Source organism: Alligator mississippiensis, chromosome 2 (assembly GCF_030867095.1).
Source record: "Alligator mississippiensis isolate rAllMis1 chromosome 2, rAllMis1, whole genome shotgun sequence".
Taxonomy (NCBI): Eukaryota; Metazoa; Chordata; order Crocodylia; family Alligatoridae; genus Alligator; species Alligator mississippiensis.
In genome coordinates, this window is record NC_081825.1 from 158,405,264 (window position 1) to 158,419,924 (window position 14,661).

At 42.4% G+C, this 14,661-nt stretch overlaps 1 long non-coding RNA gene across 1 annotated transcript in view; it reads right to left on the bottom strand.

The window, feature by feature from the left end:
- Positions 1–14,661, bottom strand: part of LOC109283325 (uncharacterized) — a 65,291-nt gene that overhangs the window by 30,357 nt on the left and 20,273 nt on the right. The window lies entirely within an intron of this gene.

The following is a 14,661-nucleotide window of genomic DNA, read 5'->3' on the forward strand; positions in this document are numbered from 1 at the left end:
GAAATATTTTACAGTTAGGGTGGCCAAAATCTGGAACCAACTTCCCAGGGAAGTGGTCCTCACCCCTACCTTGGGGAAATTCAAGAGGAGGTTGGATGATCACCTGTCTGGGGTGGTGTGAACCCAGCATTTATTCCTGCCTGTGGCAGGGAGTCAGTCTACATGATCTGTTTAGGTCCCTCCTGACTCTAGCTACTATGAAACATTTACAATTTGTGACAAAAATTATTTCAGGCTCCTTAACAAAGCAATGTGTACCCACAGAAAAACTTGTAACCCTTTTAACAGTGTTAGTTATCTCCTGTTTCTACCCCTACAGTGATTTTAGATACCAGACAATTGGTGACAACTTGAGCTGCATTAAACTGATTGTTGGTAAAAGATTAAATCCTCCATTCTGCCTCCTATGGAGATGTGATTTTGAAGACTTTTTTTATATTTGGAGGAAGAAGAAGCTTTATTTCTAGGTCAAATAAATTCCATGTTATTTTTATGGCAATAATTAATAACGTTAGACAAAAATTAGGAGAGGTGTATTAGTGGGTAGAAAACAAGTGAGGGAGCTCTGATGTGACATACTGCTTTAAGTCATGTATTATTTTCTAGAGCTACATGATTAGGTGATATAGTATCATCGGTCACTATTTTTTATATTCATCTGCCACAACAATCTCTCCTCCTTCACCCAAATTCGGAATTTCTACACCAAAATTAAATTTCCCACAGATTCATACTGAACTATTTGGAGTTTTACCAAACATTAGGTCTGCACAAGTCAGCAGCAATCCAATCTGGCTTTGGGTCCAGCCGCTTTGGATACCAGTGATCTGATCTGGAGCTCTGGACCGGGTTTCTGCTTCGACCTGGCTGAAGTGGCTCTGAAGTTTCGGAGCCGCCTCGGAGATCCAGCCATAGGGTATAATGGAGAATCAATGAAATATCTATAACTTTGTTGTTGCTTGTCTGATTTGGATGAAACTTGCAGAGATGGTAGCCCTGTCTGAGAGCATGAAGTCTAACAAGTTTGAAGAAGATCAGTGCAGGGATTTTGGGGGAACTGTACCCCAAATTCCTGAAAGCAGAACTCATGTCACATCTACGTGTTAAAACACAGGAGGGTCAAAACTGCAGAGGTGGTAGCTCCTGATGAGGCAAAAAAGCATGCCAAGTTTCAAGAAGATCAGTGCAGGGGTTTGGGGGGAAGTGCACCTCAAGCTGTGGACAAGTAAAACTCATGACATGGGTGACCCTGTGTGTGTTAAGGAGCAGCAGGGTGAAAGCTGCAGGGATGGTAGCCCCTGCTGCAGCCACGAAGCCTCTGCTGAGGCAAAAAAAAAGCATTGAGCATTTCAGCCTTTTCTGCATCCTCTGTCACAAGGTTGCCTCCCCTATTCAGTAAGGGCCTACACTTTCCCCGATCCTCTTCTTGCTATCAACATACTTGTAGAAACTCTTCTTGTTACCCATCACATCTCTTGCTAGCTGAAACTCCAATTGCACTTTGGTCTTCCTGACTTCATCCCTGCATGCCAAAGCAATGTTCTTATATTCTTTGCTAGTTATTTTTCCAAGTTTCCACTTTTATAAACTTCCTTTTTGTCATTTCATTTAGTGAAGAGTTCCCTGCTAAGCCAAGCTGCTGTTCTAGAATACTTGTTAGTCTTTCTGAACATTAACATAGTTTGTTCCTGAACTCTCAGGAAGGCTTCTTCAAAGTACAGCCAGCTCTTCTGGACTCCTCTGCCCCTCAGTCTGGCTTCCCATGGGATCCTGCCCATGCATTTCCTGAGTGAGTCAAAGTCTGCTTTTCTGAAGTCCAGTGTCCTTACTCTGCTGCTTTCCATCCTTGCTTTCCTGAGGATCCTGAACTCAATAATCTTGTGGTTACTGCTACCCAGGTTGCCATCCACTACTATGTTCCACACCAATTTTTCCGTTTGTGAGCAGCAGGTCAAGAAGAGCATGGCCCCTAGTTGACCACTGCAGCACTTGCACTAGGAAGTTGTTCCCAGTACTCTCCAAAAACTTCCTGGGTTGCCTGTGAAGAATGAGTCTTGCTCCTAGCAAACTGCCTGCAAACTGCTTATCCTGTTTGCAAACCCTGTTCATTGGCTTCTTGGTCACTGCTCAACAGTAAAGCATCACTGTCTAAATGTATGCCAGTATTAGTGTGCAGTAAATTAACTCGGCTGTAAGATAGTACTCTCAGGGACAGTATTATCTCATGGCGGGGTTATTAACTACAGTGAAACCCATGTGTAAATGCTGACCTAGGTATAAATTGTACCTGGGCAGGCCAAGCAGCAGGGGGCTAGACTCCTGCCTGCTACCTAGCCATATAACTCCGCACGATTGACACTCTCATACTTCAGCCAGCCCCTCTGTTGCCCAACGTCATCATACAGAGCCCAGGGCTCACCCCCTCAAGTCTGCTGCCAGCCTGTGCCGCTCACTCCTGGCTCAAATTGCTGCTGTCCCAGGCACATGTGTAGACACTGCATGTGGGAGCAGTGTACTCTGGCTCACAGAGCTCTAGAGCTTATCCCTTCTTATGAACTGCATGTGTAGATGCACCCACTGTAGTGAATTCACGCAAGAACAGGTAACAGGTAGTGAGAATTACCATTGGGGTACATATACTCAAGAAACCTTAAAATTTGTTATTTACATAATAATTGGCACGATAGTCATTAAAGATAGAAAATGTATTATTTCTTCATTTTAAAAGTAGAAAAGGGATTCTTAAATATTAATGATCTGCTTTACTCAATGGTCATATTTACAGAAAAATGCCAGCAAACTGCATGTAGGTAGTAGATATGCAATATGTAAAATGTTAATTTGCTGTTTTTCTGCAATTCATGAAATAGGTAATTTTCACAAGAATGATAACAGTGTGCAACTGATAACCCAATGCCAATATTAGATATGTCACCTGATAATTTCAAAATTCTTTAATTAAAATTTTGAAAAAAGCCAAGTGGACATAAATCATCAAATCCCAGCCCAGGAAAGCATGAATGTGAACTAAGCAGATGTGACATCTCTCCATTCTGTGTGTAAGATCAGTTAGTGCACCAACTTTTTTAAATTGTTTGACATTTATACTTGATCTGATATATGAGAGACTTTGGATAGAAGTGTTTTGCATGTGCCATGTACCTTCAAGGACAAACACAGAGGCTTACAGTAGAACTCAATACTCTGATGTAATACTGCAAAAATATCAGGAAATTGTGAAGAAATAAATAGCTTGAGCCCCATCATTATGATAGTTAATGGCTTTAGGGATGGCACTAAAGCAGACAATATGGTCATAACGAACCCTCCATCTGTGTCTCTGCTGTCAAGGGAAATAGTTTTACATCATTTCTTATCTCTTTCTTGGTCCCTGTGACAAGTAGCCTATGAGGTGTTCAAACCCTGCACTGAAGTGACTAATGAAAGATGATAGGCTGGGAATTGATAAGTGAATTCAGCTTGACTGTAAACCCTACCACATCAGACAGAAGCTCCTCCTCCTCTCCGTTTTGTAATTTTCCTTTTAGTGTGATGCCCCTAAAATCCTGCCTAAAGGACTGAAATGTCATTTTCACAATGATTCAGAGATGATCAGAAAATCAGGCAACATGCCATAGAGAGCAGCGCTAAATGAATGGGCTGTCAGAAAAATACTTTTCCTTGGAAATGTTTCAGACTTTCAGATCTGATGCTAAATCAGGAAAAGTCCTGGCAAAACTGAATTCTGCTAATTTTCACTGCAAGTTTTCAATGTAAAACTTTCAGTGGAAATTTAATATATAGCTAAACTACTTATATACTATAGAAAGAAAATAGACTTCCATAGCAGTGATGGGGAAATCCTAATATATGCTCAGATTTCACAGATACTTAAATAAGGTTACTCATGTGAGTAAAATAATGTATGCTTAAAGGTGGGCAATATCAGATCCAGAACTTTGAGGTTTATTTCAGTTGGGGTAGGAACCACAGACTATGAATGCTCATTTGGATTAGCCACATGATGTGAATCAACAAAATTAATAAAAGCAAAGTGAAGATACTTTGCAAGATTTCCACTTCCTGGACAAAATTACCACAAAAACATCAATTTTGGAGATAACTTCACATGATCACTTCACGGATTAGTTGGAAACAGGAAATGTAGCAATTCACACACTGTATGTGCGTGTATAGATATAATAAATAATATAAAATTATATATATATATATTATACACGCACACACACAAACCTTGGATCAGTTTATACTAACCTTTCTCAGGCAACTTATTTTATGGGGAGTCCTCTTTTCTTTTCATGGGGACTACTAATATAGTTCATTACTACTTAGTGTGAGAATTGATAGCAGAAATTAACCTTTTATTTGAACTGCTTTTATTACAGATATGTATTGTCAGGGAAGTTATTCCACTAATAACTACAGCTGGATTCTCCTCATATTTGTAAAATGTTAAGCTACTGATTCTCCCATTGGAATGTGTGGCTTTTTATTAGGTATACCTTTGCATATTTTAAAAACAAAGATATTACTTTCCTTTGTTGACTTTTCCCCTAATTTTTTATTTATTTTTCATATGATTAAAAATGTAATCCTTCATAGTGTCTAGTTTTATATACTAAAAATTATAAAACTATTCAGAGTCAAAGTCACTGTCAGTCAGGAAAAATGAAGAACTCCCATTCCCTCAAACCACGGTCTCTGTATACAGGGTACAGTATATCTGCAAAATATGAGGCCCTGAAAGTATCACTTTTAATATATCTAGATAAGAAGGTCTTAAGTTATTGCCAAGTGGAGTTGAGTGGAACTCCCAAGTCCAACCCTCAACCCCATTAGTGTAAAGGAAACAAATCAGAGAGCAGCAGAATTAAGACTTCTGAACTTGAACTCATGGACTGAATCATTTATCACATGTTTGGGGTTAAGTATGGCAGCTAAATAATATGATATGGCCCTTTGTGTTAGGTTTGACCAGGTAAAGAGATCACATAAAGAGTCAAATTGCTAAAGCCTTATGAAAAATGGATAGGTCAATTTCAATATGAAAATGCCATTTCAAAATGAAAAATTGAAGTGTTTTGGTTTGAAAATGTCTAAATGTAATGTTGATTTTTTTTCTTTAAATAGTCCATTCTTGGGAATAAAATATAAAATCAAAATAATTTGCTGAATTTAATAAAAATTTACAAATACCTTCTGATCCTCTGAAACTGAATTTTTCAAAGCTTCTATTTGCTGGGAATATTTGGGGTGTGGGGTGGGGATTCCCTTATTCTACAAATTGCATGAAAGAATGGGGGTTGATACTGAGGGGTCTACTCAACTTGAGGAGGCAGGGGGCTGATTTCATGAACCTATCACAGGGCCAGCCACCATTTGCATAGGCTTACTGTGGCATGCCCTCCCACCCCATGCCTCTGACTCTGATTGGCTGAGGGGCCCTCATGGCCCTGCTCCCCAATGCTGGTTGGTTAAGAGGGTTGTCTGTCATACAACCCCACCCCTCACCACTGATTGGAGGAGAGGGGCAGGGCCACATGACAGGCAGCCCTTTCAGCCAATCAGTGGCAAAAGGTGGTGGGGGGGCAGCCATCTTACCTGGTCCCCTTCATAACGGTAACCCCCCTCCTCTCGGTGGGCTGTGTGGCCAGTCCATAGCAGTCATAATGATTTCTGGCTCCCACTGGGGAGCATTTTCTTTTTAATAATTTTTTTTTTTGCCCACGGATTTTGCAGACATTGCCCAATTTCATGATTTCCATAGATCCCTACTTATAGCCTTTCAAATCTGTTGTTTTGAGGAAAATGAGTCACAACTCCTGCATATTTTTGAAGAGTTAGCAATGAGGGGCTGATAGCAGGCTGCCTGGATAAAAAAGGATCATAGATCTTGGTAGCGGGGAAGAGAGGCCATTTACATAAATGGTATATAATGAAGCCTCCTTGAACAGGTGACTAGACTAGATGACCTTTTGATGTCCCTTCCAGCCCTACTTTCTTATGATTCTCTCTGGTCCTATGGCCACAATTGTGCACTAGGACTGAAAAAGGGAGACTCTCATGTATACCTACTAGAAATAACTGGTGCTAATTCTTGCCAAAATTAAGTCAGGTTGAAAGATTTCCTCCTTTCTAGGATCTGTTCTTCGGTCTGTTTGTAACACATAATGCTGAACTCTGTCTACACAAGTTAAAAAAACAAAATGAAACTATATGTTTATGACTGGGGCTCCTGGCAGGCATTACACTTAAGATGTAATTAACCAGTTAATCCCATATTAAGTAGTAAACCAGTCACATATCCATTCAGTTATTGGCATGATAAAAAAGAAATAAGCCATAAAGTTATAATACAAAACATGTAATAATTTTGTGGGTGATTCCCAGCACACTATACATTTCTCAGATGCAACCTAGTTGGTGAGGCACTGAGGTCCTGGAGGGGAGGGGAGTTGGGAATCCAAGAAGAGTGGTCGTTCCTTAAGGAGATGATCCTCCAAGCCCAAAAGGGTGACAATCCCAATACAGATCAAAGGGGGCAAGAGTGCTCAAAAGCCTCCATGGCTCACCAAAAGCATCCAGGAACATCTCAAAGCCAAAAAGGAGACGTACACCTGATGGAAGGGAGGGGCCATCACCAAGGAGGATTATACCTCCATTGCTCAACATTGTAGGGGGACTGTTAAAAAGGCTAAGGCAGAGATGGAACTGGGACTAGCAACCCAGATCAAAGATAACAAGAAGTCCCTTTTTAAATACATAACGGGTAAAAAGAAGGTACCAAGCAATGTGGGGCCTCTGCAGGACATGCTTGGTAATCTGGTGGTAGCACCAGATGACAAAGGTAATCTCTTTAACAGATTTTTGCTTTCATTTTTCTGAGCAGGGACAGGGACATCCCCCCCGCTGGGATTCTGGATGGACCCAGGGGAGGCACAGCCAGGCCCAGGGTCAGTGAGGACCTAGTAAAGGAACTTCTGGAGGGACTAGATGTGTTCAAATCATCAGGTCCTGACGATCTCCACCCAAGAGTGCTGAGGAAATTGGCAAAGGTCATTGAGGGACCCTGGCACAGCTTTACGAGCACTTGTGGGACTCTGGTGAGGTGCCAGAGGACTGGAAAAGGGCCAGTGTGGTCCCCATTTTCAAAAAAGGGAGGAAAGAGGACCCAGGCAACTATAGGCCTGTTAGTCTCGCCTCAGTCCTGGGGAAGCTCTTTGAGAATATTATCCAGGAGCACATCTGCAAGAGACCGGCAGGGGAGATTATGCATAGGGCCAACCAACATGGGTTCATTAGAGGCAGGTCCTATCAGTTCAACCTGGTTGCCTTCTACGACCAGGTCACAAAGGCCTTGGATGCAGGTGTTGCGGTGGAAGTAGCCTTTCTGGACTTTATGAAGGCCTTTGACACTGTCTCTCACCCCATCCTCATTAAAAAATTAGGTGACTGCAGTGTCAATGCCTACACAGTCAGATGGGTCACAAATTGGCTGGAGGGCAGCACCCAGAGAGTGGTGGTGGATGGGTCATTTTCAACCTGGAGGGATGTGGGCTGTGGAGTTCCCCAGGGCTCGGTCCTCGGGTCCGCACTGTTCAATATCTTCATTGGCGACTTGGATGAGGGGGTGAAAAGCACCTTGTTCAAGTTCACAGATGACACTCAGATGTGGGAAGAAGTGAGCATACTAGAAGAGAGGGACAGGCTACAGCTAGATCTGGACAGGTTACAGAGGTGGGCAGATGAGAATAGGATGGGTTTCAATATGGACAAGTGTGAGGTGTTGCACCTGGGGATGAAGAACCAGCAGCATACCTACAGGCTGGGGAACTCCTTGCTTGTCAGCACAGAGGCAGAAAAGGATCTTGGAGTCACTATTGATTCCAAGATGAACATGGGCCGCCAGTGTGGGGACGTGGTCAGGAAGGCTCACTGCATCTTGTCATGCATCCATAGATGTATCACGAGCAGGTCCAAGGGAAGTGGTGCTTGCCCCTACCCTGGGGGTCTTCAAAAGGAGGCTAGACAACCACCTAGCCATGATAGGGGGTTGGACTTGATGATCTGCTTAGGTCCCTTCCAACCCTGCCAAATATGAAACTATGAATCCCATGGCTGGGAGCCCCGTCAGCTGATCAGGGTTCACAGTTGCTGGAACACATGGAGCTTTTGGCTCCACATATTCCTGTGGCAGGCATAGGGGGAGCTCCCATGGCTCCCACAGGGGCGCTGGGTACTTAGCTTGCTGGTGCACAGGGAGTCCAGGATCATGATCCAAGGATTTTCCTGCACTGGCAATATGGTGCTATTGGGATTTGATCCCCAATCACACAATCATGCCTTCTGCCATGCACGTATAGCATGGCAGGAGGCACAGTTGTTGGGATTATGGTTTAGATTCCATCAGGCCTTTAACTGAACATCTGCCATGGGTATATCTTACCTCATCTTCCCATTTACAGTTATGTTTTTAAAGTATGCACTTTCTATAAATTTTAAAATTATGCTTTCTACAATAGTAGTTCTGGAAAGGTAAGTAGTTGTACATTGCATGATCCGCACTTGAAGGTCCTTTTCCAGACTAAAACAAACCTTTATAACTGGTAAATAATAGATCCTATACCATATAACTTCCAATAACTAGTATACTGGTCCAAACTGTTTTCTATTGCTTCCCCTCTCCTTCTCCTCATGCTACCACCATGTAGCCATTCTATAATAATTTTTAGTATCTAGTGGGAGAAACTGAATGGCATGCACTGTTACTTTGAGTCAAATTTTACTCCATGTGCACAAAACCTGGATAATAGGGATCTGTACAGGTGGAGTGCAGAGAAACTGGGGAGAAGAAATCCAAACCTGTGACCCAGAATGAGTGAGTAGGCCTGGCATGCAGCCCAGCACAGATGCTGAAAGGAACTTCACCCAAACATACCAGATATAAAATATAATGGGGAGGATGTGTTCATGTAAATGAAGCATCTGTGGGCCTTTTCTTGGCTTTCTCTCACCACAGTGACAATGCAGAGCATCTTTGTATATTGGCTAGATTGGGGAGTTAACTTGCTCCAAACTGGATCTGGACTTGAGGGCTCCTCTTGGGCTGATCCATGGGGCCAGCAGCAGATGTGGCAAGTCTGGGGGTGGCAGCAGGGTTCAGGAGACAATGAAGTAAGAGAAGGCTGTATCTGTACAACCCCTGGTCTCCCTCCTCCCCTTCTCATGCTGCCAACTGCCATGTCCATTGGGCCTTAGGAATCCTGAATTCTGCAACAGGCTACATCCCATTAGTTCCCCCCCTCCCCCCCCCCCCAACTTCTGGGATATATGTTTGACACACCTTGGCGAGATCTGTTAACACACTTGTATAGTCACTCTATTCATCATCCTCTCAGGCAACATCTTTGCAATGTTGAGATAGTACTAACAATCACATCTAGGTACTATATACAAGTAAAGAACTAAGAACTTGTGATTTGCCCCTAAATTTATGCACAGATATTTTAGCTGTATATTTTGTGACCTATTTCTGCTTCTGCTCTGACTTCTAGGCTCTGACTTCTAGGTTTGTTTTTTTTTCAGTATTCCCTTTTATCTAGTTAGTATGTGGGTGTGGTGAAAAAGTGGTTTAGACATCTTGCTATGACTCCTGTGGTAAGACTTTTAACCTTGACCTAGTGAAGATAATCCTCAGTGCCTCCTTCACCTTTTCTTCCTAAGTATTTAGTCTACTTGGAAAATTATCTGTACTCCAATCATTTATCTTAAATCATTTAAAAATGAGATTTTATAGCATCCTCCCCATGCAATGTTTCTCTCTCTTCTTATGTGATATTCATGGTCTCATCAGTTTTTAATTTGGATTATAGCAAAACAATGCATGGTCTCCTTGTTTTTAATTTGGATTATAGAAAAAGAATTTTCTGATAATATAGAGGAAGTACTTTGCATGTTTTCTTTTCAGGTGTGCCATACAACAACATTTGGGAATGTTAAATAATGCAAAACATTTTTAGAATGAGTAGGTTTCAGATGGTGGATATGGAATTACATATGCTGATTTTTATTTTAATTAGCTAAGGACAAAAAATTGCTTGGATATTAACCTTTAGAGCAGAAGAAACATAAATATCTCCCTATTGTGAAACAGCAGCACAGGGCTACCCAAGTCATTTTTTTCTGAACTTATATAACTGTGAATACCATTTTTAAATTAAAAAATGAATATTGATTATCTATACACTTTATTTAAGTGGAACCTCATAATATACATATGTTTTGTGAACACTTTGAATCATTTCTGTAGCATAAAGAATTTCTGGAACAGTGTATTTTTGTAGTGATTAAAGTACCAGCTAGAAACAAACTATAGGTAAAAATACTCCGTATATATTTAAAAAAAAATCCTGGATGTTAGGAGGAATATTTTGGATTCTTATATTAGATAATCAAACATTAATATTGTGAACATTAAAAAGGACAGAATGTTTCACATATTCATGTTAAAACTGATTCATATAGAGGACCAAACTCAAAATTGAAAATTCCCACCGGAAAAAAAAGTAACACATATTAAAAAGGACACAATTTGTTTTCCATTTAGTTGGATTTTGTTTGTGGTGAAAAACATCACTGAAAGAAATCATCAGAAGTGGAAATAATCTCAGCACATTTAATGGATTATATTTGTCTATGTGGAAACAGAATGGTCTTGTCATAGGCTTGTCAAAATAAATATAGAGATATCATTACTGTAGCTGTTTCCCTCTAGTACATTTTAACTGCCCATCAGTTGAATGGTGCTCCTATTTTATGCTACTTAAAGTTATTGTTGTTCTTCTGTTTGAATGGGTTGTCTGATATTGGATATGTAAATAGAGGTATGGGTGTCACATCTTTCCTTCATATACAAAAGGGACATGCTATGGCAAATCTTGCTTTTTATAGTTTTCTTGGCTTTAGGACTAGAAATTCAAGATGCATTCTTTAGTACAGAAAGCCTTTGGGGCCTGAAGTAAATTATGCTTAATAAACTTTTACTTCCTCACTCAGCACAAAAATGAAACATTTAGAAAGGGATACTTAGCAGCTATCGTATTTGAGCACAGCACCTGACATGCCTTCTGTCTGATGCCTAAATTCTGCAGTGGCATGAGTTTACACTCATCTCCAAAATCTATTATTAAAATTGACATGCCCAAATAAAAATAAAATAAGATACTGCCAAAAATCCCCCATATATCTTGGTTTTCTGGTTCCAGTAATATATTCAGTTTTAAAGCCAGGAGCATATGTTAAAAACAAAGCAACACAAAAAACCCAGCAACCACCAAACAATAGCTGGCTCAGGTGTTTTCATGCTGGGTTTCACAGAAAGTCATGTGTGGGCTTTGTTTTAAATTTTATGCTTAACAGTGTCTAAGGCAAACAACCTTGACAATGCCCCTCTAACTTATTCCTAGCAACATGCAGAGACATCACACTGAATTTATTTACATCTGTAAATATTTTAGGAACCTATAGCTTCTCCACGAAAACCATCTGCATTGAACTTGAGGACTGTCTGTTTGGATTGATTGATTGATTGGTCTGTAAGCCTGGTTACTTTTCTGACAAGCTGTACACACACACAAGCTTAGTCAGGGTAAATACACTGGTAAGTGAAGTGAGAAGCATGTGGCTTTAAAGTATGTGTCATGCAAGCAAACTACTGTTTCATGTCATTATTATTCAATTATATCAGAGAGTTATTCATTAGGGATAGACATCACTTAACCTTGAGGCCTCAAAAATAAGGAGAACAGTTAAACAATGACTGCTTTTAAAAGCTTGTGCTATCCCAGCTATGTAAATGAGCCCAAGAAAGCATTTGAATCCCAAAACCTACCAAGTATTATTGAGATAGAACTTCTTACATTAACTTGGTTGTTTGCTAGACATCTTTTCTGCTTTTCATGTGCATTATAGACAGGTTAAATTTCTTTTTCTAAATGTCAGCAATCATTGGCACCATAGTTAGTTCCAATCTCATACTCTTAATGATTCTTTCCATCTTTAGCTCTTTTTGCAAAGGGTTTAGAATCCTTGACTAGCATGATCTGTGAGCTTCTTTTAGGCAATGTTATTTAAATTTAAAAGTCATGCTGTGTTTTAATTAAAAAAGGAGCATATGTATCTTTTGTGTAAAAGTAATGGTATTCCTTTTTAAGATGGGAGGAAGATGTAAATAGACTGGAGCAGATCCTCAGCTGATGATTTACACCGGTCATGTTTCTAGACCCGTAAACTGGCTTACAGAATTATGATGGCATGTATTTGTTAGTTAACATGCACAATCTGAATTAGATACTGCATCATTGCAGTGTGCTTCTGTAATGAACATGAACATCATCATCATCATCAATGACTACAAATTAAAGTTCCAAGCAAAAAAAAGGGACATACTAATAGCTTTTTTCTGGCTTTACTAAGTTTTTCTAACATGAAGGGGATGCAGATTTCTTAGCTAACATAATGCTTTAGTGCTTTAGGGGAACTCAAATGGAGTGTGTCTGCATTATGCATATCCATGATTTAGGAAAAGAGACGTTCAAGGGAGCTAAATGGAGAGCTATTTGTGCCTTGGATTGTACCTTACAAATGAGGTCCTGTGTGCACTGAGCATGTTAAAGATCCAATGTCATTTTTAGTAAGGATAGACTTTTATTGTTTGTCTATTAGACAAACTGGTCTTCACCAGTATTATTCAGTGTGCTTTGCTTTCATTGAGAACTGTCTACCTCATTGAGGGCTGGTTGTATTTCAGTAGTTCTCTATGGGTGTGTCTGCATGAGACACATTACTACACATTAGTCTAACTGACTGCACAGCATGGGTATGCATCTACACTGTGCAGTAAAAATAATTAATTGTGACTAAATTTGATACCTCCAAATGCAGGTATCAAATTTGGCTGCGACTGGTTAATGCACAATAATGCACATGTAGACATGACCCGGCAGTAACATTAGTGCTGGGTCTGCCCAGCCACTAGGGGGCCAGCCTGAGCAGCCCCTAACTGGAGGGTATAAAAGCCTGCAGCCATTTTGTGTCCTGGAGCAGACTCCGCAGAAGCGTGCTGAAGCCCATGCACTCCCTAGGACCAGGGCAGGCCTTGTGTGCGCCCCACCCCCCACCCCGGGTAGGCCACAGGCTGCCTCTACATGGCCTGTCCCCTTTCCGCAGCTGCTGCTTGGCCACAGGTGAGAGTAGCAAAGGGCTGCAGCTTTCTACACCCCTTGCCCAGCCATGATATCCCCTTAGGGTTGCTGGCTGGCTGTCTCTGGCAGCAGGGCCAGCACCTGCTCCCTGCTGCTGCTCAAACCCAGAGTGTCTCCTGTCTTTGCAGGTGCTGTGGTGAAGTGCCTCTGCTGTGCAGCTCCCATACCCCTGTGCTGGGTGCTGCTACCGGCTGTCCAGGGCCAGCAGCACAGGGCCAGCTGTGCAGGGGCCCAGAGATATTGGACAACAAGTCAACAACTGCCTCCCTGTTTAGCCCTGGTCCCATCCATGTGCACATGCCCATGCTGACTGTCTGGGCCCTCTACTGGACCTGGGAGGAGGTTGGCAACCTTGTGGCACTCTGTGGTCATGCTGACGTGCAGAGGCAGTTTGCACAGGGTGGGCATTCAAATGCCCAGATTTATGAGGTCCTGTCAGGCAGGATGTGGGAGTGAGGGCACTTCTGGCCAGTGTGGCAGTGCCACATTAAGGTCAAGAAGTTGGAGGCACAGTGGATGGCCATGACTGACTACAATCATTGGTCTGGTCATGCCTGCAAACCATGGTCTTTATGTGGTGGGAGCTGATCTGTATATTGATGCCCTGGGATGTAGGTCATACCCCTGTGACTGTCACCAGCAAAGGCAGCCTGCCTGAGCTCCTCCAGTGGCCTGTCACCCTGCCCCTGCCCCAGCTCTGCCCTGACCCCTCTGGTAACAGGCCACTGGAGGAGGGGGCCTCTGGCCTTCAGCACCCCATCCCGTACTCCTCCCCAGCTGCTGCAATTATTGGCAACTTGGGGAGCCCTGGCCAGTGGCTGCCATCCCAGAACCTGCTGTGAGAAACAGCCGGCAACATCACTGTCAGCCAACAGCAGTGCCAGCTTCTTTCTAGTGGGGTTTCCTGGCCGGATGCCAGCCCGCTGCACACTGCAGGCTAGTTGCCTTTGCCCATAGGGAGGCTCGTGCTGAGTCACCAGCCTTGTCAGCCCCAGGGCCATGATAAGTTTCACACTGGGAAATGGCCCTCCTGGTCCCTGGCCTCTGTCTCCAGTTCCAGCCCCTGCCCCAGTTCCCTGCCTGGCCTGCCTTCACTTCCTTGGCCCCACATTACTCCACCCATAACATGCAGAAGTTGGACACAGTTCAGAACTTTATTGAGCAGCCCATGTCCCCACAACTGGGCAGGCACAAGCCTCAACCACCCCAAAGAAGGTGTCAATGCTGGCAGTGATGTTCTCTTCAGCAGCACGGGGCAGGGACATGTAGCACTGCCACAGGTAGCCATCCAGATGGCAGTGGAGGTTGTGGAGAAGCCCAGGCTTGTTCCCCATGCTGTTGTAATTCAGGGACCCCAAACCAGGAGTTCAGGTATGCC